At 39.4% G+C, this 26,854-nt stretch overlaps 1 protein-coding gene across 4 annotated transcripts in view; it reads right to left on the bottom strand.

The window, feature by feature from the left end:
• Positions 1 to 26,854, bottom strand: part of PRKN (parkin RBR E3 ubiquitin protein ligase) — a 1,246,455-nt gene that overhangs the window by 704,989 nt on the left and 514,612 nt on the right. The gene's annotated exons all lie outside the window — the stretch shown is intronic.

The following is a 26,854-nucleotide window of genomic DNA, read 5'->3' as shown; positions in this document are numbered from 1 at the left end:
AGAATGCCATGGGTCATAAAGAGTCAGGACTTTGAATTCTACTCTCAATGTGATGAGTAGGCATTCATTTATACATACGAGACACAGTTTTAGAAGGGTCACTCTGGTCACTTGTTTGAAGAATAAGCTGAGGAAACTTCAGAGAGGAAAGAAAGATCAGTTAAGAGGTCACTGCGTCAAGAGTGTGAGGGATGATAGTGATTTTGACTGGAGGGTAGAGGCAAGGATGTGGGAAGGGATCAGATGCAGTTTGAGAGAGGGTTGACAAAGTTTGCAGATGAATTCAATGACATTATATGAAAAAGGCATGATTCCAAGATGTGTGTCCTTAGCCACTCCTGGGTGAGTAGCAGTGCTATGCACTGAGGTAATGGCCTCTTGTGGGAAAGGCAGGCTTGGCACAAATACTTAGAGTTTTGCTTTGGACCGGTGATAGTTGAGATGCCTTCTGCCCATCCTACTGCGTGCCCAGAGGGTAGATGAATATGTAAAGTCAGAGTCAGGGAGAGAGACAGAGCTGGGGATGGCGACTTTGTAGTCATCAATGTATAGCGGTATATAAAGACAGGGGTCTGGATGACATTTCTTAAAAATGGGCAACAATAGGCAAAACTTTCTAAGACTGGAACCTGGTACTCAGTTCCAAGGTCAGAAAGATGAGGGGAGGTCAGTAGGGACAAGCGAAGCGCAGTGGCCCGTGAGAGAGGGAGGCAATCAGAAGACTTTGGTGTCCCAGAAGTCACGCAAGAAAATAGCCCGTACACTTGGGGACATAAAGTTCATTGGAGGCCTTGAGAACAGCAGTAGGAGTGAAAGTCTGACTAGAATGGGAGGCAAAGAAAGAGAGACGGTGAGTCTAGATAGTTTTCACAGTTTAAGCCTCCTAGGCAAGAGAGAAACTGGGTAGGAGATGGTTAGTGTGAAGAGATCATAGAAAGTTATTTACTAAAATAATATGTAACTTGGGAGATCTTATGGCAGGTTCGTGTGCTGATGAAAAGGATCCAGTGTAGGGTTATCCTATTAAATAATTACAAAGGTTCACATGTAGGTATCATCACCATTTTACATGTGGGGAAAAAATGAGTTTGCAAGGGAAATAGGCTTGTCCAAGACAGCACAGGAACTGGCAGTGCTGAGAAGGAATGTCAGCTCCACTGAGTTCTAAGGAGGAAATGTGGTCCATCGGAACAAGTATACACACTGACCATAAAGTTATTTTTACCTCATGTCTAAATAAGGCCAGATTAGATTTCAAACGGTAAATGGAATACCAGAATCTGGATTAAGGGCAACATTTCCAAACCCCTCATTAGTTCAGTAGCCTAGTTTTTTGTTTATTTTCTAATGTACAGACTGGCGAGAGCTTCAAACATCAACCACATTTGAGCGCAGGACACTTAGTGTTCGGTGGGTGGCCGGAAGTTTCAGAAGACAGAGTGAAGTGACTGGGCCCAGACACCTCAAAAACATGCAATTCATTTAGCGAGGATGTCTGAGGAGGAATAGATGAAGGCAGAAAAAAGGTGAAAAATCTTGGATGAGCTAGTTAGAGGCTTTGAAGTGGAGTTAGGATTTGGACCTGTTTCTTTTTAAAGTGAAAGCAGCTATGAGATCAAAGCCATAGGTGAAAGGAAAGGTTGACAGCAGCACTGAGAATTGATTGGGAAAAGTTTTGATGGAGGCAGGGAGTGCAGAAAGAAAGAGTAGATGTCTGCGCCTTTTGCTGGTAAGTAATTACAGTAACGACCCAGTGCTGGTACTGCTGAACACGAAAGATTAGAGCCTAATTCCAACAGAGCTGCTTCCACATGCAAAAAACTCCGTTTTAATAAGAAAATGTTCATACTGAAACTATGACAACTCAATTATTGCTACTACCTATACTAAGAAACACCTGTGTGTGATTATGACAGAAACATATTGTTAACTAACACAAATAACTCACAATAATCCTACCTTACTTACGCCCGTTCAGTAGCACTGCATTTCGCATAAAGAAATTCTATCTACTTCTTGAAGTATATTATATTTTTAGAAATCACAAAAATTTATTGACGTAAGGTAGCCAGATAATTTTTACATTGATTACAAATTGATTGTCCTAATTAAAAAAAAAAATCAATCCAGGTTCTGAGAAATCAAATGGTAAGTTAGATCCTAGCTATTAAGAGAGTTAGAAGGGGTACACTTACTTCATCTATTAAACTAATATATATTTATGCCCACAGACTGAGACAATAGAAAGAACAAAAAAATACTTTATAATAATAATAAAGATGCTTTGAAAGTACTTCATTGAGGGGGTGCCTGGGTGGCTCAGTCCGTTAAGCATCTGCCTTCAGCTCAGGTCATGATCCCAGGGTCCTGGGATCAATCAAGCCCTGCATCAGGCTCCCTGCTCATTGTGGAAGGCTGCCTCTCCCTCTCCCTCGGCCCCACCCCCTTGCTTGTGCTAGCTCTCTCTCGTGCTCTCTGTCTCTCTCTTGCATAAATAAATAAAATCTTTTTTAATAAAATAAAATAATTCATTGAGGTTCAAAGTTTAAAAAAAAAAATCAGAGCTAGAGCCTTTCTTTAACAAAGGATTCTAGAGTCCTGAGAACGTATCTCCTCTTACCTTGACTCTTGGCCCTGTGCAGTGCTGGGTGAGTGCAACTGAGCATTGCAGCTGGAGTTGTGGAGGCATCAGCAACAGGCCGGTACGAGTGGGTGTAAGGCAGAAATAAAGGAGTGGCAGTGGAAGGAGGATGACCAGTCCCCTTCAATGGCATCACTGATCATCTCTGGTCACAAACAAAAGGGATTCTTTGGAACGTGAAAACAATCTATTTGAAGATCCAGTTGAAACTCTCATTAGGATCAACCAGGACCAATTACAAGGTGGGAGGTAATGTATCTACATTTTACAAAATCACTCAAATCCCAACCACTATATCAAAGCCCAAGTCAATTGGACATCCTCCCTGAAGCCTTGTTCGATCCTAACAGCTGTCCACGTTCAGTTTCGAATCCCCACAACACCTGCTATGTATGTTTCAGGAAAGACACACATTCTACTTTCTGTTATAACCTTAGTCTTACCTGATGTCTTCAACTAATCTTTACGCTACATGTGGGAAAGACTAAGATGTGACACAAAACAGCTCGTTAAGTAGATAAAGAAAATTTGCTTAGCAAATCAGGTCCTCAATAAGTGATTGTCACTAAGAGAGGTTGCTATCTTCCAGATGATGAAAACATAATCAAACTATTTCAAATATAGGTTAACATATCATTGTATATTACATATGTTCTATAATTATGTGATATCTAGTATTATACTCAGGGATGTGAACATGCGGTCAAAACCTCTACCTCTATCTAGTAGGAGTTACATATAACGACAACTCTTCCATTTGGTGCATATTATCTGTGCAGATATGACCTGGTAAGTCAGTGATACATTTTTGTAATTATTCAATTCTTTTGAATCAACCTGTATAAACCCTGGGTTACTAAATTCTGCCTTGTGTAAATGTCAGCTCATTTATTTACTTTGTGCAAATCCAAAGGATAAGCAATATATTTTTGTTTTTGAGCCATTAGTTATAGGTATATATCTGGACTCTGGAATTTATCAGCTATGTAATTTTGGGTAAGCTAATTAATTGGGGTAAGTTAATTAACCTTCCTAGGCATAAGTTTTATTATTGGTAAAATGAGGACTGTACCTCTCTGACCTGTTAAGAAGGGGACATGGGATGACATTTGTGAAGCACTTGGTAAGGGGAGGTGGGCTCTGTCACCATCACCGTCAACCTTGCCATCATGATCGGTTGAATTGCTGGCTTTAGCTTTTTTTTTTTTTTCTTTTAGTTTTGTTTATTTAAGTAATCTCTACCCCCAACGTGGGGCTCAAACTCACAACCCTAAGATCAAGAGTCACACATTCTTCCACCTGAGCCAGCCAGGCACCCCAGTACCTGGGAAGTTCTTAAAACCCAATCCTGTGCCTGGTGTATAGGATAAATATTCAGTTCCTGGCTTTTTAACTACAGGAATCCCTAGCGGAAAAATCCCAAGTCATTTAAACACTCATTACTTTAGGAAATGAATTCAAAGTCACAAAGCAAGAACTTGAACAGACTGTTTATAGCTCTTTTCCTGATTGTGAAATATGGTGGAGGCCATTTCATGTACCAACACATAATTTCAAAAGAAAGAAATTAGGTCAATACTTATTAAAATATCTACTCTGTATATAAACAGATTACAATTGAAAAATAACTAAGTATAATTTTGTTAAGCAAGTGGGTACAGAGGCGAGGGTGAGAATGGTTAGAAAAGGATTTCTCTATCAGTGCTTCTTTTTCTATGAGATTTTAAAATTAATTAATCTACTCCAAGAAAAATACAGTAACATGGCTATAAAAGGAGAATCATTTTTAAAAGCCCTTGGCTTCAAGTGAGCTTTTCTTTTTTATGAATGATTTTATTTATTTTTGTAAAGATTTATTTATTTATCTGAGAGAGAGAGGAAGCAAGCATGTGGGGTGGGGGAAGGGGCAGAAGGAGAGGGAGAGAGAGACTCTCCAGCAGATTCTCTGCTGAGCACACAGCCCCATGTGGGGCTCTCTCTCATGACCCTGAGATCATGACCTGAGCAGAAATCAAGAGTTGGACACTTAACTGACTGAGCCACCCAGGTGCCCCTGAATGATTTTATTTCTAATTAATTTAGAAATCTAGCTGAGATATTATAAGAATAATATTATATTGCACAGGCTTTGGAATCAAATAAATCAACCAGAATCTTGACTCCATTTACCAGATTAATGACCTTGGGAAAGTTACTCAAGTTTTCTCAGGGTCAGTGTCCTTATTTCAAAAATAAAGAGAATATGAGTATCTAAATTATAGGATACCTGTGGAGATCATATAAACCGGGTGAAATGCCTAAAACTATACCTGACACTCAATTCCCTACTTACAGGGTGAGCTGCCATGGGCATTGCCCGATCATGGGAAGCCGGAACGGGTGAGAAATGACCCACTGAGCCACAGGTAGTGTAGGACTGTCATCCCAATAAGAAGGCCTATAAACAAAGATTTGGCCCAAGTCACTGCACCTGTGGGACCTGAGACCATAGCACAGGGAAGAGAAGCTAAACAAAACCTAGAAATCTCAATACATTGGTGAGACAAAAAGCCAAGTGCAAGGAGGCTAATGCCAGCGAGAAGTGAGCTACACAGACAGACTACCTTGAGTCTATGGTGGAATATTCATATGCATATGTATGTCAGAGGACATTAGTTAAGGTGTAAAACAATTCTTAGATCCATTCATAGAAAGAATATAAAATATTTCTAGGTACTGTTGAAATAACTTTCTAGGGGCGCCTGGGTGGCTCAGTCGGTTAAGTGTCTGCCTTCAGCTCAGGTTATGATCCAGGAGTCCTGGGATCGAGCCCCACACTGGGCTCCCTGCTCAGCAGAGGAGTCTGCTTCTCCCTCTCCCTCTGTCCCTCTCCCAACTCATGCTCACTCTTGCTATCTCTCTCTCTCAAGCAAATAAATAAAATCTAAAAAAGAAAAAAAAAGGAAGAAAGAAAGAAAGAAAGAAAGAAAGAGAAAGAAAGAAAGAAAGAAAGAAAGAAAGAAAGAAAGAAAGAAAGAAAGAAAGAAAGAAGAAAGAAAGAAAGAAAGAAAGAAAGAAAGAAAGAAAGAAAGAAAGAAAGAAAGAAAGAAAGAAAGGAAGGACATGGACCTGCTCCAGCCCTGGTGCCACATTAGCACACCGAAACCTGGTTAACTTCCATGTCCCTGCAGATGCCCCACTGGACTAGAAACACAGTGTATTCAGTCAAGCCATCGCCAAATGCACGGCTGACCGTGGAGCCCCAGCCAATCAGGAATTTCCTCTCTGTCTCTTCCTTGTTCTCTCTTCTTCATCATGGAAAAACTTCTTGCCTCCCGCCCCATGTTGTAGTTTTTGAAAGGAGACTGCCTGCTCCAGGAACTGTTAAAGTTTGTTTGTAGCACCTAATTGTCTTCTTTAATCACTTTTCAATAGTACCATTTGCTATTAAGCAGCCCATTCCAGAGACGAAAAAGCATCTGCAGGCCTACTGTGAGTTGTCTCAAGCATGATGCATCTCCCAACGTTCTGAATAAATGCTACTAGATATATCCAAGCAGAGACATGTCCGTTACACCGATGACAAGAAGTTAATGTCACCTTCATTTATTGAAAGTGATTCCTTCATTTACTGAAAGGGCCTTTGCAAACTACTTTCCGAGAAGTGTTGGGTATTTGAATGATTTTAAGTCACTAAGTAATTCTGTGAAAAAATAATTCAACAGGATTAGATATTAGAATACAAGCATTGTCCTTGCTAATATGATTTTGAGCATTCAATTTGGGCTTTCATTTTGATTCAGTTCTTGCTCTGCAAAATTCATCATTTCCCTTCTAGCTTCCTGGTTAAAATTATAATTTCCAAGGCTAAGGACTGCAATTTTCTTCCTAACCTTGTGTTTTCCATGATACTTTAGGAAAAAAAAATCGAGAAACATATTATGACAGGTAATCATCTGCAAACACACAACTCCTTCAATGCCTGCCATGTTGAGCTTCATTTTATAGCATCTGTCTTGGCAACAGAAATTGTGCTTGGCTGCAGAGATGCGTGGTGCAGTACAGTGAAAAAAAGAAAAAAAAAACAATCGTGACAACTGAAAAATAAAGCAGTGTGCGTGTGTGCACATGCGTGTGTGTGTGTCTAGTTTAGAACAGAGAAGCTCTTTGCTTTTCCAGCTTTCTTTCAAAAAGGAACAGTGTCGTTTTGATTGGTTCCTTGTCCTCTTTCACACAAAACAATGCCACCAGAGGAAAGAGACAATGGTCACATCTGTGAGGGCTGCCAAACACCCTCAAACCAGTGCAAAAGCATCTCCCTCACCAGTTGCACAAAAGAAATTCAGTCCAGTACACACAGATGGATGTATCAGTAATATTTACTATTATAAAAATCAGATTTTTCTCAGCAAAAGCCTATAATACATTAATTTATTTAAGAGTAGTAGCACAGGAATATTGTAAGGTTATATATGATATTGTGACTGTTTTGAATCAAATGGGTCTGTTCATATTTCTGCAAAGTCTGACTTCTATGCAACTTTTTAAAAAAATCACTTGAAATATGTGTTAAAAATAATAAGTTTTGTGAGATTTTTTTTTTTTCTTATGCCAGAGCAGGTACAAAATCTACAACCCTGAAAGTATACATCTGAACCTTCAAAATCAAATCAAATTTACTTAATGTTTTACTTTTCGATGGGTTTTGGTAGATCAAAAGAGATGCATGTGGAATCATTCAAATGTGCACTTGCAGTTAAGTTATTCACGAAACACTCTAAGTGTGTTTGCTTGTCTTAATGTCCAATTAGCATTCAAATTAACCAATTGAACTTCAACACCTTTTGTTTTATTGATTATTTATTTTAAGATATGCCACAAAAAATGAAATAAGTAAAATGTGTTTGGCTTGTAGGCAATATGTATAAATGGCCCGTGGCAATCAATATCAGTAATAGAGAAATTTGAAAAGCATTCAGATGACTTAAAAATACATATATGACATTGCTATATGCTTTATCTTCTATAAATAATGTAGTATACTGTAAGGAAGAGGATCCTGCAGGGGGGTGGGCGGTTGATATACACAAAGAACAGGTATAAAGAATCTACTACCAACCACCCCAACAGATGGAAGTATACTCTTTCTCTAACCAGTGTTGAAGAAGAGTAAATCTAACTAAGATTATTTGTGTGTTATCTGGTCTGAAAACTATACTCAGATGAGATGATTACCAAACCATAAAAAGGCTCTATAATGCATCACACTGAAGCTGCTAGTTTGACTATTTTGATTGATTTAAACTGTGAGTTTAACCAAGAGGACACAAACACATGGGCAATACATCAATACATATGTATAAACTACTCAAATGACTTTAGTTCACAAGGCCCAGATATAAAATTCCAATAAATTCGAAACGTACCAAAGCAAGAAAAAAGAATAGCCAATTAGGAAATGCACAGAGAAAAGGGGAAAATGCATGACAAGGGCTGGCACGGTGGTTAAATGCACAGCACTGGGGAAGCCCAAATGTTAATCCTGGCACCTACAGGGCAGGGAGTGTCATCGATAAGAGCAGGGATCTTGTAGTCAGACCTCCCCGATGCCACCTGTCTCCACTCACTAGACCACAGAGCTGTGGTCAAGTAAGCTAACACTCTGTGACTTAGCTCCCTCATCTGAATATGGAAATCAATATAGTTCCTTCACTGTAGGCTTGTTATAAGGACCAAACCAGTCAATGTTCATGAAGGACTCAGAACTGTGACAAGAATATAGTAAACATTATGTGTCTAGTAATGAGATGGCCACTCTAATCCTTTGGCTTTTCAATTTATGCGGCAAGAATAATAACACGGACCCCAAAAGGCAGTTCTGAGGCTTCTATTTGTTAATGCATGTAGCATTGCCCACAGTACCTGAAACAGGGTCAGCTTCCAATGAATGTTAATGGTTATAAACATTGTTATTATAGTAAAAAGTTAAAATTTAACAAGCTATGTGTCTGAAAACATTCTAGGCATTGCATATTATTATGAATTATTTTTCTCACAACAACAACCTTTGAGGTAGATTTTATCATTGTCCCTATTATATAGATGGGAAACTGGGAATAGGTAAATAAGCATAATAAATGATCCAAGTCTGAGAAAAACTACAACAAAATATAAAAATTTAGTTATGAACCAAGGCAGTAAAGATAATTAATTTTCCCAAGCGACCTTTAGCCTTTTTTTTTTTTTCCCCCAGTGAGTTCCCAATTTTGTGAATGAGTTGGTAAAGATAATTTGCTGTGTTGGTACTTATATACAGCCAATGGTTCTGGGAGATGTTCTTAATGTATGTCATACATGTGCGAGTTCCTGAACACTGTGTCAGAGGTTAGTGAGTGGTCTCACTAATACACACTTTCTCCTTCTTAGTGAGTTATAAAATATTTGAGGTGTAAAATACCCCCCCACACACACAGCACTATACTTCCCAGCTTCCCTTGCAGCTAGGTGGAATCACTCACTAATTTCTGTCCAGTGAAATGTAAGCAAAAGTTTAGAGTTTCATGTCTACAGATTCCTAAAATACAAAGGATGAAGACAGCTGATGGAAACTCTGTCTGCCACTCCCTTTTCCTCTTCACGTTTGTAGTTATGGACTTGATGGACGATGCTCCATGAAACACCTCCGACAAAGAGGTGACCTTGAGAATATAACCAAGCACTAAGGGCAATGATGCGGAACGGAGAGAAACTGGATCCTTGATGTCAGTGGTGATGTACATCAACCTTGGACTACCTCCCACCAGACTTCTACTGCAGAGAAAAATACACTTGATTCTGTTTCAGTCAATGTAATTTTTGGTCCATGTTCCTAGCAGCTGAATGCAATTCTTGGTATAAGCAGCCATGTGAACCAGACATCAAGGGCAAACAGGATATATCTAAAGAAAATAAGAATGCTAATAATTATTGGCAGTAAAGCATGAGTACATGTTATGCAAGAAGTAGCACAGAGTATAATGAGGTTGTCCAGGAGAAAACTGTTTGTTCTGTTTGTGTAGGTTCTTAGAGGGGGTGAAGTTTGGATTGACGCTTGAAACATGAGAAGGCTTTCAATAAAGTAGGAGTGCAGGGAGGGGCTGCAGCCATTCCAGACAAAGAGAGCTCATGGAAAAAAGCACTTGGAGGCATGAGTAATTTTAGATGCTTCTGAATCAAACTGGTATTAGTCACTGGGCTCAAAAATATATAATTTAGTACAAAATGGATAGCATATTTGATTGAATAAGACATTATACAACTTATCTGGCTCATTTAAAGAAATCTACATATTCTTCTCCATTTAATTTGCCTAAAAGCATTTAATTTGCTTAAGAGGGAAGGGAGAAGCTGGTGATGGAGCTGGCCTTCGTATGCTCTTTCTCAGGGTGGAGATGTTAAATCCTATCTTGACCCTTTTACTGTCCATACTTTGGATGAAGTTGACAAAGTGCACTGAGAGAGAACCTTAAAAGCAACCTTTAGAAAAGTACAAATCTCCAATAAATTAACATTCTCTCATCATGATAAAAACAACATAAAATATGCAGGATGGATTTTAATATTCATGACTTACATCTTTCAAGAGATTGGCAACTTATCAAATGTAAGACAATAACAAGAAAGTACTTTGTAGAGGTGTTCAAAGTACTTTGCAGCATTAGGCAATTCTTATACTATCTTGAGAGAAAGAAAGGAGGCAGAACTTATTCACCAAATTTGCAGACAGGACTGAAAGGTGCTCTCAGAAGGTTATGTGGTCCAGTTTTCTTGTGATCCAAGCCTGTAAGGAACTGGTATAGTGACACTGTCTTCATCACTGTCTGTGAGTAGGGACTCATGGATAGTAGAATGTGGTGTTGTGGGTGTACCTCCAAGGAGACCTTTACATGCCCGGGGGAAGGGACAGGTCTACTGTTGGCAGAATATGCACCATTGTTTTCAGAGTTTATTTCATACATGTTTGGTAGTTCTATCTGATTCCTAAAACTGGGAAAATGTTTATCTTGGAATAAGTTGAAAGCTAATGCCTCATTTATGCCGTCAACGCTAAGCTTAAGCCTCTGCAAGGTGGAACTTCCCTGTCACACAACACAGTGACAGCAACCATTCCCATGGGCACCACACTGTAACCATTCTTACAGACTTCATTTTCCTGGCCCATTTACAACAATAATAATAATAACAGCAGCAGCAATAAAAATAATAAACACTTGTTAGCACATACTATATGCTGGAGATTTTTCTGAACACTAACCAGTTTAGTTAATTCATTTACTCCTCACTTTAAACATCCTAGCTCTCCAGCTTAGAAAGCTGAGGCGTGATTAAGTAACTTGCCCAAGGACACATACTTAATAAGGGGTGGACTGAGAATGCAAACTCCAGGCTCTCACAACTATTCCCTAACAAATAATTAAGACCCCAAAGAAGTTCTCTTTTTTTTAGAACTTCTGACCATGATTTCAAAGATGTTACTATAGCTTGGGTTCAATCAGGAGTTTCCTTTACTCCATGGTATATACGTTCTGTCTCTAACTCCCCCAAATGAGGACTATCATATACACCAACTTTTGATGGAAATATATCCCTTTAAAATGTAATTTCAATGAATCTTCTTTCTAAAAGTATTTCAAAGTATTTTTATCATATGCTGTGCATAATGTGAATCTTATTTTTAGGTATATATATTTTTTTCACTAATTTGGTCAATGAACCAATGTGGTGTGCCTAACTGTCTCTTCCCTATCCCAATCTTTCCCATTTCCATTCCCGCTGGCTGACATGCTGTGTCCCTTCCTCCAAGTGTCCTGTTACATGGTGTCTCCTCAGAATGGCCTTCACCGGGCTCCCCATCTAAGCCACCCCGTTACTCTCTTCTAATCTCACTCTGGTTATTTCTTGCATAGCACTTATCTCGACTTCTATATACAAGCTCTTTCTTTTATGTCTCCCTCATTCAATCCATGAGTATTTATAAGTTCCTTGATGACAAGGCTGGTATTTACTTCACTTTGGTCACTGGCGCCAAAACCACTGCCTAGCACATAGTGTTTCATCACAATGTCTTGTTAAATGAATCAATATTCTCTGGTTTCTCACAAGGAAGAGCACCCAAGGTAAGACTTGAAGGCAGAGTAAGAGTGGGTGGGAGATGTACATTCAGGACGCTCCCCTGAGTGACAGCTGCATGGATGTCACTGTCTTCAGGGCAGCCCAAGCCAGAGCTGCACTCACTTCCTCACTCGCTAGGTCTGCTCCTCCTTTATAAATAGCATCGTTATACACTCAGACACCCAGACCTGAAAGCCAGCCACTCTTGCCTACTACTTAACCATCAGTCCCCAAACTCAGTCACCAAGCTTTGGCAATTCGACCTCCATGGTGTATTTTTACAATCTGGCTACTATGACTTCTCCCTTCTTTTGTTTCTGCAGATCCCTTCATTCAACTTTGGCTTCTGCCATGCCGAACCACTTCTAGTTTCCCACATTAATACGCACATCTTCTCAGGTGTCCGTCCTCTGTTGAAAGCTACTTCTGCTGCCTGTTTCTTATGACCTTTTGTCTCTACTTTTTTAGCATAGATAACCCTAGATCATTTCTCAAAATTGCAAAGATTACCTAGTTTTTTGTTTGTTTGTTTGTTTTGTTTTTTAATATACACTCACACAACCCAGCTGAGTTAGGTGCCTTTTTTTTTTTCCAGTTTCATCATTTATTTTCAAGCTTCTTTTACTACACGAGTGACCAAGTTGTTCTAGTTGACTCCAACTTGTCCTGAGCCCCAAGTGAAAAAAACCAATGTCTCCCAACTCATACCATCTGGGGCTGGCACAGTGGCTGATATATAGTTGTACTCAAGGTTAGTTCAAAAAAGGATGGTACAGTTTATTAGACGAAGGGCAAGTCTCCGGAGTATTATAAATGGAAATGTAGGAGGAGATGAAGGTTGGAAGAGATGGACTTTTACAAATAGAACACTGGAATCAATTCTGGAAGTCAATGAACTGCATACTATAATGTAATAGTGATAATTTTTTAAATACATACAGATGTCCTATTGTTCCAGCACCTTTTGTTAAAAGCAATCTAAAATGATTATTTTAATTCAAAGAATATCAGTAGTCTCTTAAAATTTTTCATTAAATGGTAACATGTGTAAACATTATAAAAATTAGAAACCACAGAAAAACAAAAAGTAGAAAACAGAAGTTATAATAGGCAGTGGTAATCAATTTTTTTTTTTTTTTTAAGCATAATAGTTAAACAACCAAAGAACCAGACAGCTTGGATAGCTCTACTTGGGTCACTCAGTAAGTGGCAGTGCTGAGAAGTGATCCTGGCAGTCTGATGTCAGAGACACAAACCTAACCGCATCACATTGCTAGTTCAAGATGTTAATGAACAATAATTAGTAAATGAGCTCACTCAAAAACATTATACAGATGAAAAAGATAAAAGGGAGAGAAGTATGATAAGTGGAACAACCATCCACCTGGTCTCCTGAACTAGAATCGTAACCATTCACTTTCACCCATTAACATTTATCAATTACCAATCACTGTTAATTTTACATCCTGAAAACGTTTTAGGTCTGTCCTATTAACTTATGTCTGTTTTATTAGAGGTCCTCATCACCTAGAATATTCCAAGAGTGTCTTAACTGTCCTTCAGTCTTGATATCCCCCAAGAAAAGTTGCCAAATAAAATAAAGGAAAATCAGTTAAATCTGAATATCAGATAAATAACAAATAATATTTTAGTGTAAGTATGTCATACTTAAATATTATTTGTTGCTTAACTGAAATACAAACTTAACTGGCTGTCCTGTATTATTACTTGCCAGATTCTGGCAACCCTGATCCCAGCTCTTCTTGCTAGAGAAACCAAAGTGGCAATAAATAAATGCATAAACAAATTAATACGCCCTGATAATCACAGTCATGGAAAATAATGCATTTAAGGGAGTTCTTGAAGGATGAGTGGGATTACATTTGATGAAGGGAGAGACACTGAAGGCAAAAACAAAATGAACAAACCCTAAAATCAAATTCTTTATGAAGTTTTGTTTTATTGCTAAATAATGGTTAGACTATTATTTTTAATATAAATTGCTTTCAGTACACTTGCTGCTGGAATAAATGTCTTTTCCTAGGCTTTCATTTTATTGGAACTGAACCTTTTTTTTTTTTTTTTTCCCAGTCAACAGCAGCTAGGCTGTTTACATATATTCATCCTAGTTGACCATGAGCATCTCAAACACAACATCTAGGTCAGCTTGAAGTGCTTTTGTCCTCCCAAACAGTCATGTTAGCCTAAACTCCAAGGAGGAAAGTGACTGTATGACGGTGTGATCTTAGGGCTTAGCTCTGACTTGTCCATATTTCCATTATTGTGGCATTCAGCCTTGTAAATAAATATTACCTGGTGGGTTATAAACACTGACCTGCTTTGTTGAAGGAACCCATTTGTTCGTTTTTTCAATAAGACTTAAGGCTACAACTGAGTGAAACTATGCAGATAAACATAAAAGGACTAACACTTTAAGGGATAAGTTAGCATAGTACCAACTCATCATTTTTAGTTCTTAGGACTTAATCAAGTATTCAGCCTTTTTCATCTAGCTCCCCTTGGTCATTTGTTTTTAATCACTAATTAGAAGAGAGATCAGATTAAATTTCCAATGGGGAAAAGTCCCTGTTCCTTTCCTGGAGTGAAGGTATTCACTTCGAAGCAATTTATTAAGGAAACTGAACTCTTGTTCTGATGACGGGCAATGCAACCTTCAAAATACCTTTTATATAGGTAAACATAAAGCCTTGAATTATGCTGCTTTAAGCATTTAGCTGTCTAATAATGACCTAGATGTCAACAGTTCCTGCCATTGTTCAAACAGAGAAAGACAATTCTTGATTCAGGGCAAGTATGTATGGAATAAAACAATAGGCATTTCCTCATGTGGTGATCTGAAGTTTGGGGAAACTTTTTCCCCCCTCTAACTGAGGACCAGCTTGTCATTTTGTTCTAAGTTTAATGTGCTTTAGACTGTGCCTGGAAGTATTTACACATAGGGATGGATTGTCTTTGTTTGTACCATCCATGTAGCCATCCAGCTATCATAAGCTGAAGATAGCAGAATATAGAGACAGACACACTGGGCCATGATGACATCTTTGAGCAATGTAGTTATTCAACCCTGGAGACTCCCTGTTTTTGAACTTGTTACATGATACGAACAAGCCAGCTATTCTATGGAGCTAAAACACCTAACATATAACACCTCAGTTTATATTCCTGTATACTTATTTTTGGTAACCTCCAGGATTTTTTCATGTGTGTTGGATATTTTATATTAAGAAACCTCCACCCCCTCCCTTTTGTATATCATGTAACAAAACTGAAAATAAATGCTTAGTTAATATTCTATTTTTTTTTCTAAAAAGACACAGAATCATACCACTTCCATGTTGGCTACTCCCATTACCTCCCTTTGTTGATTTTATATTGACATAGTTCCCTCCCCCTAAGCAAACAAACATGGAGAACTCATAGGACATCCAGCACAGAAAAGGGATTGGCAATGGTATAAGAACAATGTGGTTATCATCTCAAAGCAGTCCAGTATAATAAACTCCTCTCACTATTCCAGATGCCCAACTAAATATGATTATCATGGTTCTTATAGATTTAGAGAATAGCATTATTTTTCCTTGATAAAATAGAAAGTAGTCTTTTTAAGACCACATCAACTTCTTATGTTAAGGAGTAGTTGGTATGTAAGGGACAGGGCAAGGTGCTTATAAACCCAATTTTAAAGTCATACTCTTAAGAATGGAATTCGGGAAACGAGAGATAATTTGTGATGATCTCATATGTAGTTATAACCTGGTACTTAGGGAGGCGTTACTGGGTTATAATTTTAACTAAAAGACTTCTAATCAAGGTAAATGGATTGGATATGTCTGCAGAAATACTTTACTGATAACAGAGTGGGATTATAATCCTGACTAACATAACAGAGAAATACAAAAAGGCAACATTAAGCAATACATCCCTGGCACTACCCAAAGAAGAGAGTGCTGTGGCCACACGTGGGTACCAGCCTGGAGGACCGTTTAAGGACATTGGGCAGTCAGCTACATCAGGTGTCATGGTTTTGACAACATCACTCCTTAGTGGGATCCAACTAACTACTCTTGTAGATTCTACATTGAAAATAGCCATTGGATAAAAATTGAGCTGCCCCAAAACACTGATCAAAAGTAGAGAATGTGATGATTAGCAAGCAAATATCTTCCCCCTGAGTTGTTTTGGTTCTTATTCTACTTTAATCAACTAATATTCGAGTTTTGAACAAAGGAATCTGGTAAGTTTGCCCCATGTGAGTCAGCTCTATGGAGACTGGTGACTTCTGAGCTCACTAACATTTGGAGTTCCAAGTCTATACACTTGAAAGGAAAAGAAGCTATAACATAGGAACCATTCTGATGCACTTTCATCTTGTCAGAACTTGTGTATGAATCAAGCCCTTGTTCCCTAGATATTGCCTTTCTCAACCAGGATTCCTCATCTGAACCACAGAACAAAGAAAGGTATGTGAATAATTATTTTCTCAACTTGCCCTGCGGTGGTAGGTAACTAGCACCATTCTACATGCATCGGGGAGCCCAGGTGCTAAGGCTCAGTTCTCTCACGAAACCCCTGAGTCCACACTTCCAAAGTGAGGCATGAAACAGTACTTCTCCTCCTGTAATGGGATCAACTGATTCTACAGAGCTCATCAAATGGGTTTTCACCATGGAAATGAGCTGCTGGTTATATGCAGAGTAAACCTGGTTCTCAGGGGATCAAAACCATGGGCACTCAGACTTGTAATGGCATTAATTATGCCCACAATTTTTAGTAATTACTATCTTCTCAGAACACTCCATGCTTTAGCCTCTCTTACTTTAGTGATATTAGTGTTAGCTGGATACATGGCCGTCTACTTAGAGACTATATTTCCCTTCTCTCTCATCTTGCAGCTAGATGTGGCCATCTAACTAGGGTCTGACCAAAAGGATATGAGCAGAAATATCCTATCTTCTTCCCTCTTCCTTCCCTTACCTGGAACACAGACTAGGTGTTACATATGATCGCATATATGAGGATAACGACTGGGTATGGCAATGAGCAAAAATGAAGAAGGTTAGGGTCCTGACATAATTGAGATGCCACATAAACTTTAGACCAGCTCCCCAGAACTGGTACAGGTGAGAGAACGAACTTATATCAAGATTTTGCAATAGGTATGCTGAGGTCCTTTATAATAGCAGCCTTATTTGTATCTTAACTAATTCACATGTACTATTCCATTGAATCCTTATAAGGATTTTATGAAGTTAGTACAAAAAATAAATAAAAGTCAAGGTGACCTAGGCCAGGGTGAAACAAAAACAAAAACAAAACAAAACAAAATCAGTTACCACGTATTTGAAATGTAGAAAGAGGCCGGAAATGCAGGAGTAACACCTAGCCAAAGACCCAAGGGGAACTATAACGTGGAATACACTTCCAAGGCTACCACACCCCTTCTGTTCCCTACGAAAAGCCAAAGGGCTATGGGTGATAGAGATCTGAGACAGGCCAACAGTCACGAACTTAGGAAGTTATGAGATTTGGGTCAGATTTCCATCACTAAGGGGTGTGAATTGAGAAGCAGAGACAACACGCAATGGGGACTCCTTTCATACTTCCTGCCAAGACAGAAACTGACACCAGTTTTTAGATGACCGCAGATCTGAGTATGTTAACCAGTGAGGTCACTGTGTGTGTGACCAGGGTGAAGGCATTACCAGGACAGAAATATCCTGCTTATACATGTGTGCATAAGATACAGAGACCTAGTTCTAAACAAATGGAGAGAACTGGCATATGAAGCTACAACCCTGCTCCTGTGTCTGACATCTTCTGTGACTTTACATCAGTCTCTGTTCAAACCATCTCCCCAGTAGGGCAATCCATTATTATTTTACACCCTCAAGGTCATGCAAGTGTATAAAGCTAGCTGGGCTTTAAAAAAATAGGATTTATTTTATTTGTAAAATAAGGTATAGGACTGTATATTTTTCAAAGTCAAATCAGGAAGGTTATTGTCCTGTGCAGTTAGAAGCAAAATGAAGGTCTTGAGGACAGGAAGTGAGTGTAGTTAGTCTGGTGTAAGTAGGGCCCAGAATCTTTAGGGTTGGGTAGTTTGGATATTGGGTGCAGAAACTCAGAGATAACCTGACCCTCAGGCTAGGATTGTTTTAACTCTCTAGTAACAGGACAGGTGCCTGCATCCAGCCACCACCACCCACGTGCAGAAGGTGAAGGCAGCCCGGAGAGGAAAGTGGGGTCTGCAGGGAGCCAGGCTGCTAGAGCAAATACAGGGAGGCAGAATTCTACAAAGCTCCAGAGGCACAGGAGTGCATTGAGCTGAAGGAGTAAAATTCACTATGAATGCATGCTTTGTGTTGGAAAGGATGAAGCATTATACATAATCTATATTCATGCACTTTATTATAGGACTATAGGGATCTTCATCTCCAACACAGAACATTTGGATAGATTCTACCTCCTGAGATGTAGATTCCTCGATTCAGTGAAATCCAATGGGAAATTAGTGAACTCACTTCTTGGTGATATTTCCAATGCCACACAGACTCACAGTGATGGCAGTGTCCTTCTAAAAAAACAAATATGTCACTAAGTTCAGAAACAGATGGATATTTTTTTAAATGCCTGATGGATGATCACAGTGAAAAGGACCCATTACAGCCACGACTCAAGGGTGGGTAAATCTGAAGTAGACACATTTATCCTTTGAAGGCACTGTCAAAATGTTTTTAATGTGAATTAAAGTATTTGAATGGGGGGGTGCTTTTCTGTTTCTGCTGTGTTCAGTCTTCATTTATATGCTGCCTCAAGAGCTTGAGAGTGTAAACTATTTCCTGAGGGCAAACTCTTCACCTGGGCCCCACACACTAGGCTTTGCTACTGTCAGCCAGCTCGAGAGCACAGAGCCCCTGGCAGTACTCATTTTAGGTGAAAAGAACATCAAAGGTGTTATTTTGAAAAAGACACACTCCAGAAAAATGCAGCACAGTGCGGCTTTTGCAACAGATCCTGCACCAGGGAAGAATAAATCTGGCACAATTACATTTGGGTCCTACCTCTACAAAGGCTCATTAACATCTAAATCATTCAAATAATGTGAAGAAAGACTAAAATGAGTTTGAGCTTTGTCTGCCAGCCTTTTTTCAAGGTAAACTGCTCCTGTTGTTTAGGTACCAGGAATGCAGGAAATGCTCCAGCAACTCTGGTTGGCTCAGGCTTGATGCAAACTGGAAACTGGGAAATATTTATCTATTTTAAGGAAACTGTCCATTTTGTTTATTTTTTCCCCCTTCACATCATATGGAGTGAGTCGAGCAATTACTGAACCTCAGTGTATGGTCGTTGAACACTCTACAAAACACCCAAATGTCACCGGAGACTGTGCAGTACGGGTAACATGATCGAGTTTCTAATAAAAGTAAGAGAGAAACTGGCAAAGCACAGGGAAGTCACTAGTGAAGATCTAAACGAAACAGTCAGAGATTAGGGGGGATCCTAAAGTCCGCATACAAGGAAGGAACGCAGAGCAGGGCATGATACTGGAGGACGCTGGAGCTGAAGAAGATTCAGGAGGTGAGCGGAACTTTGTGCAGCCTCTTCGGGAATCCTCAGCAAGTGGGACGTGCCATGCATGCTCAGAGCTGAATGGGAGGGTATCCGGCTGCACAGACAGCAGCCCCGTTGGCCAGCGGTTAGTCTCAAGGCTTGGCTGCATCACAGAAACAGGGGCTGGCCACTCCATTCCTCGTTCCCAAGGGCACCTTCTTATAAAATGAAATTTCATGCTCAGTCAAACTTTAGAAACATATGATTTAAACATATGCCAGTCTCTTTCTCCATATTTGCAGCTTCTCCACTTCCCAGGCCCTTTCTTAAAATAGCTTCTGGTGGAAGCGACAAGGTTTAGTTGAAAAGCGATTTTTTTCCCTCTTCTCCTCTAGTCTATAGAAATCTCACACAAGACAACAGGGCAGCCATGAGAAAACAGAATTAATGGCATTTTATAATGTAATATTTTATGCCTGAGACTATTTTCAAAATTACAAAGGAATTTTCCTTTTGGAAACACCCAGTGTTCCCCCAAAAATCCACCATGAACCATAACCAATGAAAACAGGCTACTGTGTGCCCTGGCAGTCCCACTTTAAGAAGCAGAAAGAGAGGGAGAGAGGGAGAGAGGGAACGGGGGAAAGAGGGAGAGAGCATGCAAAAGTTATGAAGATAGAAGCATCTTGAAATGACATAATAATTAATTTGAAAGCAATTTTTTACTCTTATAGAGTAAGAATTTATTTCCATCTACAAGATGAAAAGTATATGAGAGCTAAGAAACACTGCCTAGGGGCGGCTGGATGGCTCAGTCAGTTAAGCATCAGACTCTTGGTTTCAGCTCAGGTCACAATCTCAGGGTCATGGGATCAAGCCCCGCGACGGGCTCCACACTCAGCATAGAGTCTGCTTAAGATCCTCTCTCTCCCTCTGCCAACCCCCCCCCCACCGCCCCCAGCTCAATCTCTCTGTCTCAAATAAAGTTTAAAAAATAAACATAAATTTAAAAAGAAACACTGCCTAGGGTCAGAGCTACATGGTAATTAAGTTACACTGATTATTTCACTAAAATACAAATAGTGTTCTTTTGAGGAACACTAGTAAGCAAGAAATCAGATCACTGTGATGCATTAGGGGTTCTCCAGTTAACATACTGGGGATCCATTAAAACCAAAGGCGTTTGTGTCGTGAGGACTCCTCCTAGGGACAAGGGCCACTTTGCACCAAGGTCTAACTGCTGGCTTCTCAGATGGTAGAACTGGAGAGGGTGCTAAGAAAAGTCCTTTCTCCACCAACCTGTACTGACTGACGTGTGTCCATGAAATGTACACTGTCCTTTCAAACACAAACCCCCGGGGGAGCGTTTACTGATCAGGGAAGGTCTTGTGACAGCTTCCCAGTCCTCCAAGATGAGTGTTTCCTCACTTCCCCAGATTCCCCCTAATTCTCCTCCAAATTTGCCTCACCCTTCTAGACTCAGGTGAACCCCCATGTTCTGTATGACATCCTTCTTGACCACTCCAGCCCTAAGATAATCTCCAACCCGGCAGCTTCATAATTTAGCATTTAACTGTTCCCCTACAATTCCTAAACAGGCAAGCCCTATCACCTCAACCAAAGTCATTAGATGAAAACTGATTTAAATGATACACTCATCGCGCACCACAGGTTACAGTTCTTTCACGTACGTATGGCAGGAACACAAGACGTGCTACCTGATCGCAAGTGATCCTCTCACAGGAAGATGAAGACTTGGTGCCTGCAGGGAATATGAGGTGAGGGAGGTCTGAAAGAATAGCAAGGTGATGCTGAGGTCACACACAAACAACTTCGCAACACCTGCCTAGGTCGGCATAGTTTGTTGTTGTCGTTGCTGTTGCTTTAAGATGTACTTATCTGTTTGAGGGCAGAGGGAGAGGGAGAATGTCAAGCTGACTCTACCCTGAGCATGGAGCCCGATGCATTGGCTCAATCTCATGACCCTGAGATCACCGAAACCAACAGTCGATCGCCTAACCAACGGTGCAGCCCAGGCACCTCAAGGACACCATAGATTGAAACTGCAAGGTGCCACTTATTCATGGATTGTGAAATCTATAAATGGAGAGGAACCAACATTTTAAAAATAAAATAGACCAGACTAAGAAATATCAGATTACATCACACCTAGAAAGAATGAAGGCTTTGCAACAATCTTTGTTCCAGCTACATACGTGTGTATGATCACGAGGGAAAGTCCATTTCTCGCTCTGGGAAAAGGTCACAGAAGTTTCAGATACACCGACTTATTCTCTCAAAATATGTTCCACAGAAAACCAGTTCCATGACATTAGGTGTGACCGGCATCAAAGGGCCCTACAGTCAGCGATGTTTGAGAAACAGTCATTTAAACAAAATTAAACAGATATTTTAAATGCCTGACTTACCAGAGCTTTTAAAATGCTAACATGATTGCAAATGCCCACAACTGGAAAATACTATAAAGCGCATTCTGACTTTATTTGACCATGAAATCCTTCAGAGGGGTACACTGAGGAGCTGGTACCCCCTCAGCATACTCTGGAAAATGCCGGTCACAGGCCCATGCCTCTGATGATGTGTCTTTCTCCCTTACACACCCTCTCTGACTTGTACCCAGCCTGTATGCCAAACCCCCCTCTATGCACAGGGATGTACGAAGTAAGCAACAAAAAAGCTGAGGATAACGTTGCATCAAAAACTGGGGATGTACTGCATGGTGACTAATATAATAAAATAAAAATTATAAAAAACAAAAGCTGAGGATATCTGGGAGAGAAAAAAAAAGTAGGAAAATGCTGAAAAATCTTGTTTCATCTTTGTAAGGAGGGAAAAATCCATCCCAGCTCAGCCCTCAAATCTTACAATATAGGCTTCTGAGGGGACACTTGTTAAGCATTTGCATTACCAAAAAAAAAGTGTTAGTATATTAAGAAAATACGGAGCATCCTGGAGCGCCTGAGTGGCACAGTGGTTAAGCGTCTGCCTTCGGCTCAGGGCGTGATCCAGGCGTTCTGGGATCGAGCCCCACATCAGGCTCCTCCGCTATGAGCCTGCTTCTTCCTCTCCCACTTCCCCTGCTTGTGTTCCCTCTCTCGCTGGCTGTCTCTATCTCTGTCGAATAAATAAATAAAATCTTTAAAAAAAAAAAATACCGAGCATCCTAAACTCTAGTGACCCCAAAACTAAAGGTGTAAAAGGGATAAAATACGATGAAGTATGTTTTAAGGAGAGGGTATTTACTTCACTCTGTGTATTGTCCTGAACACTTGTTATTTTTGTTGACTGCCTTTGTCCTCGACTTATCCCTCACTAATATTAAATTCTAGTCATCTAAGAAATTATTATATGAAATATGAGGGAAATAATTAGTTGTTTACACATCAGAACTGACTGACCGCAGTAGTAAAAAATATTCAAAGCAATCTATTTTTTTAAATAACTTATTTTAGTGTATTTTATTAACAGGAATAAAGAATTTTGCTCTCACTAAAAATATGCCACCACTGTTAACATTTCTTTACTGATAATGCAACTGAATATGAATCCTTATTTTTAAAAAAAAATTATTATGTTCAGTTAGCCACTGTGTAGTACATTAGTTTTTAGCAATCTATTTTATTTTCCTTATAAAGTTGTAAGTTCTTTCTTAATAGGGCACAATGATTATTTTTTATATTTTATATTGACAGAAACTTGACATATAGATTTCTTTTTTCTTTCTTTGACAGATACTCTGTCACAAAATCTAGGAGGATAGCCTGAAGAAAGGTAAGAAAGTGAAGCATACCAGTTCACCCGTGGATTTCAGATGAGGCTATCACTTTCAAAATCTTTTATGTACTTTCAGCAAATTACTAACAAAATGACTTACATAGCTGTTTTCACAGAAAAATTACTGCCTATCAGGGAGATGAACAAAATGTAGCATTTGTTTATTTCCTGGTACTGGCTTCCATTTTTTAATACTTCCTACGCAGTTCTTAGACTTCCAACGCCCGGTATTTTGTTATATCACTAGCTCAATTACAAAAACAGTCAAGTGAGAATAACTTAAATAATCAAATAGGCCAGGAGAAAATTAGTCCTCATTCTGCTCATACAAATTTACCGTATCAAAATTCCTACTTATTCTCATCAGAGAATTCAGGGTTTGTAGTTAAATTCTCATAACTTTCAAGGTAGTCTAGCAAGTAGAAAAGAATGAAACTGAATGGCCTCAAAGGACCTAAACATTGATTGTAATCTCCATCCTTGGGGAATTTCTCCTTGATCCTTAGGAGCCATTTTCAAAGTCCAGCCCATGAACCTGTGCTGTAAATCTTGAGACTTGCTTAGTGGCCAGAAATTTGCAATAAGAGAAAAATGAACCAAAGGAAAGAAATTCAATTAAAGAAAGACCTAAGACCAAAAGGTGCTACGTGATTATGAAACAGCTTTCAATACAACATGTGGAAGAACGTAGAAAGTCTCTAGAATGCAAGAGACTGAAGGCAGTATCAGGACTTTTCACCGATTCTCTGAAACAATTTCATTTCTCTCAGATAAATCAAAGGGGGGACAGGGATGGGGAGGACGAATAATGAGTCACAAATATGCCACTTCACCTCCATCTCATTGTTCCTTCATTAAGCTAAATATCTTGAATATTTACATCGTCACATGCCAGGTGCATTTTTGCCATGTGACTACTATCAAAACAAATAATACAGCAAAACTGATGGGCAATTATTATTTAAAAAGCACTATTCAATGAATTACATCTAATCGTCCAAAAGTGAGTCTACTCAGATAGGCAGAGATTCTTCTCTCCCTTTCTCCATGGGAGGAATGGAGCTGACACAATAAATAGCCAGTTTTGTAAAGTCTCCAGATCATGTGGCCCTATCTGGATGCTTGATTTACCTACACAGTTCATCCCTACAACTCCCGTTGTCTCTAGCACTTCCTGGTCATGAATAACATTTTATGAATATCCCTATCCATTAATCTTTGACACCAATTCATTTTTTTCACAGTAGAACAGAAAAGATTTAAACTATTGCGTTAACAATCACGGATCATTTTAAACCTTGGGATAAATTTTAATCTGGTTGATTTAGAAAAACCTATTTGCAAGCCATTTGGGGGCTGCATTTTTGTTTCCTGAAATCAGATCATCTTCCTACTCTCCTTTTTATGATCTCTTCTCTCCACCTTTCCCACACACCTTTGCAAGCTATGCTCCATCTTCCAGAATGCCTCCATCCACCTGGGAGACATGGCGCTGCCTCAGACTTTTATGCCAGTTGCTGGTTCTGTATGGTGTTTGACCTGGAATTTTCTTATGCCCGGCTTCTCCTCATTTAACTCTCTTTCTTCCCACCAGAATGACTCACTTCCTCATGGAGGCCAGCAACGCATTCTATTCATGCCGAATGTGTAACGAGCACATCTTACACTCTCTAGAAATACTTCACTCAACAGCTGCTCCAGCTAGAATGTGGAGTCTGAGTACAGACAGAAACACCACCGGTCTCTGGATCACCAGGACCTGTAAAAGGGTTCAGCACATAAGGAGGTACTCCATACATGCTTAGGAAATTTGCTTCACATGAGAAAATTCAAAAGATATCCCAAGCAGCCTAGATTAGCCTAGATTTTGGGATTATTTTTTTGAATTTGATAAGGCTAAGATGTAGCACAGAAGATGGATTAAATTAATTTAAAAATGTTCTACCACAGTTTTACTAGGTATTTCTGGGACCATAATGCAAAACTAGCCAGATGCCCTGAACCAAGACACAATCAGGAAATTAGGGCTTTCCATTCCCCCAAACTGTAGCATAATTCTACTTCTTACTCTTGCTAGGCATGCATTTTGTAGACTTGAGGTTTTAGTGGTCCCTGTATTTTATCGAAAGCTTATATTATATAATGAGAAATTGTATTAATTTCTTAATTTAATATCTGATTTAATATTAAGTCCTTCTGTGATATTTTTTCTTGTGATTTCCTATTAGATGTCTATTGCTTCTGATTGTCTATCAGAAGCCAACTCATGGACCAGATTACAATTGTCGGGATGAAACAGATTTTTCCAATAATTTCTATTTCCTTGATTAAGCCAAGGTAATATAATACAAGATTTTGTTAACTAACTAAAATTTTAAAAGGGAATACCATTAGGAAGGTTTTCTATCTGGATGATGGATGTGATCTATCATATAGTTTAAAATAATACATTCAGTTTTCTGTCTCAATGGTTGGTCTCTTCAGTCTCCTCAGGAAGTATTACATGCTGAGCACCTACCTCCCATCACAGTGGTTCTGCATATTGAAAACATGCTGCTCATACCTTTCTCGCCTCATTGAGATACAATACTCATCTTGTACAGTGTACAAGGTCAAAGTTTTAAGTGAGCAAAGTCATTATGATTGTACAAAAACAGAGAAGAACACAAAAAATACCTGGTCTATTTATCACAATTATTTGACTATAAATGAATCATTAAGCATTTGGTGCTCGGTCACATTCAGCACCGTTGTAGGTGTTCAACGAAGAAACGCACAGCTGCGTCTCAGAAGCCTACACCTACTCGCGCAAGAGGCGTCCTACTGAAAACAATGTACAAAACTGCTTAAAACTATATGACAGTCCCTGTCTGGATAAAGTTTGAAATTGCTCAAGTCAGCCCCCCTCATGTATATTGATTAGTTGTGGATATTAAATATAACCATAAATTATGGCTAATGTATATTATTCAAGTGGAGAAGGCACTAAAATATTCTGCATCTATTTTACAAATGGTAACATTTTTAATCTGATGAACAATGTAGGAGGATTTTAAAAAATGTCTTTCTTGGGCACCTCTTCTTCCAGATATTCTCCACAGAATCTGGCATTGTTGCCTACCCTCCTATTCTCTGACTTGGCTTCACTGGCTTCCTGATGACCATCTCCTCTGCCCTCTTCTTATACCCATTTTTATAACCCACTCAGCTCCTAAAAACACGATTTCTAGTCCCAGTTACTTGTCATCAGGACTGCTATAGTCTTCATACTAGTCTCGCATTAGCAGTCCGTTCTGACTCCTTCCACCTCCAGGCCATAATACACCCCACAGTGTTTCTGCTAATGCACGGTGGCACTCACACCACTCCCCTGGTCATCAGTAGTCAGCAGCTTCCCTCTAGTTACCAAATGAAGGCCAGTCTCCATGTTGGCATTCAAGATCATCCACAGTACCCTTAGCCCTAACCCCAACCCCAGCCCACCTACCTGTACGCCTGTTACCATACTGCTCTCCCACGTGTACCCTTAGAGCCCATGGGGACCAGGCTGTACGTGTAAAAACATCAGCCTCTATGAGTTTGCCCTGCACTTCTCTATACAGCAAATTCTACATATCTTCTCAAAGTCTATCTTAAATATTCCTTTCTGTTTCCTAATAATCTATGCATATCACATAGATATCCATGTATGAGCACTCCTTTTTTTAAAATGCAATA

This window comes from Ursus arctos, unplaced genomic scaffold (assembly GCF_023065955.2).
Source record: "Ursus arctos isolate Adak ecotype North America unplaced genomic scaffold, UrsArc2.0 scaffold_13, whole genome shotgun sequence".
NCBI lineage: Eukaryota > Metazoa > Chordata > Mammalia > Carnivora > Ursidae > Ursus > Ursus arctos.
The sequence above is the reverse complement of the archived record's forward strand: the minus strand, read 5'-3'. Positions and strand labels throughout refer to the sequence as shown.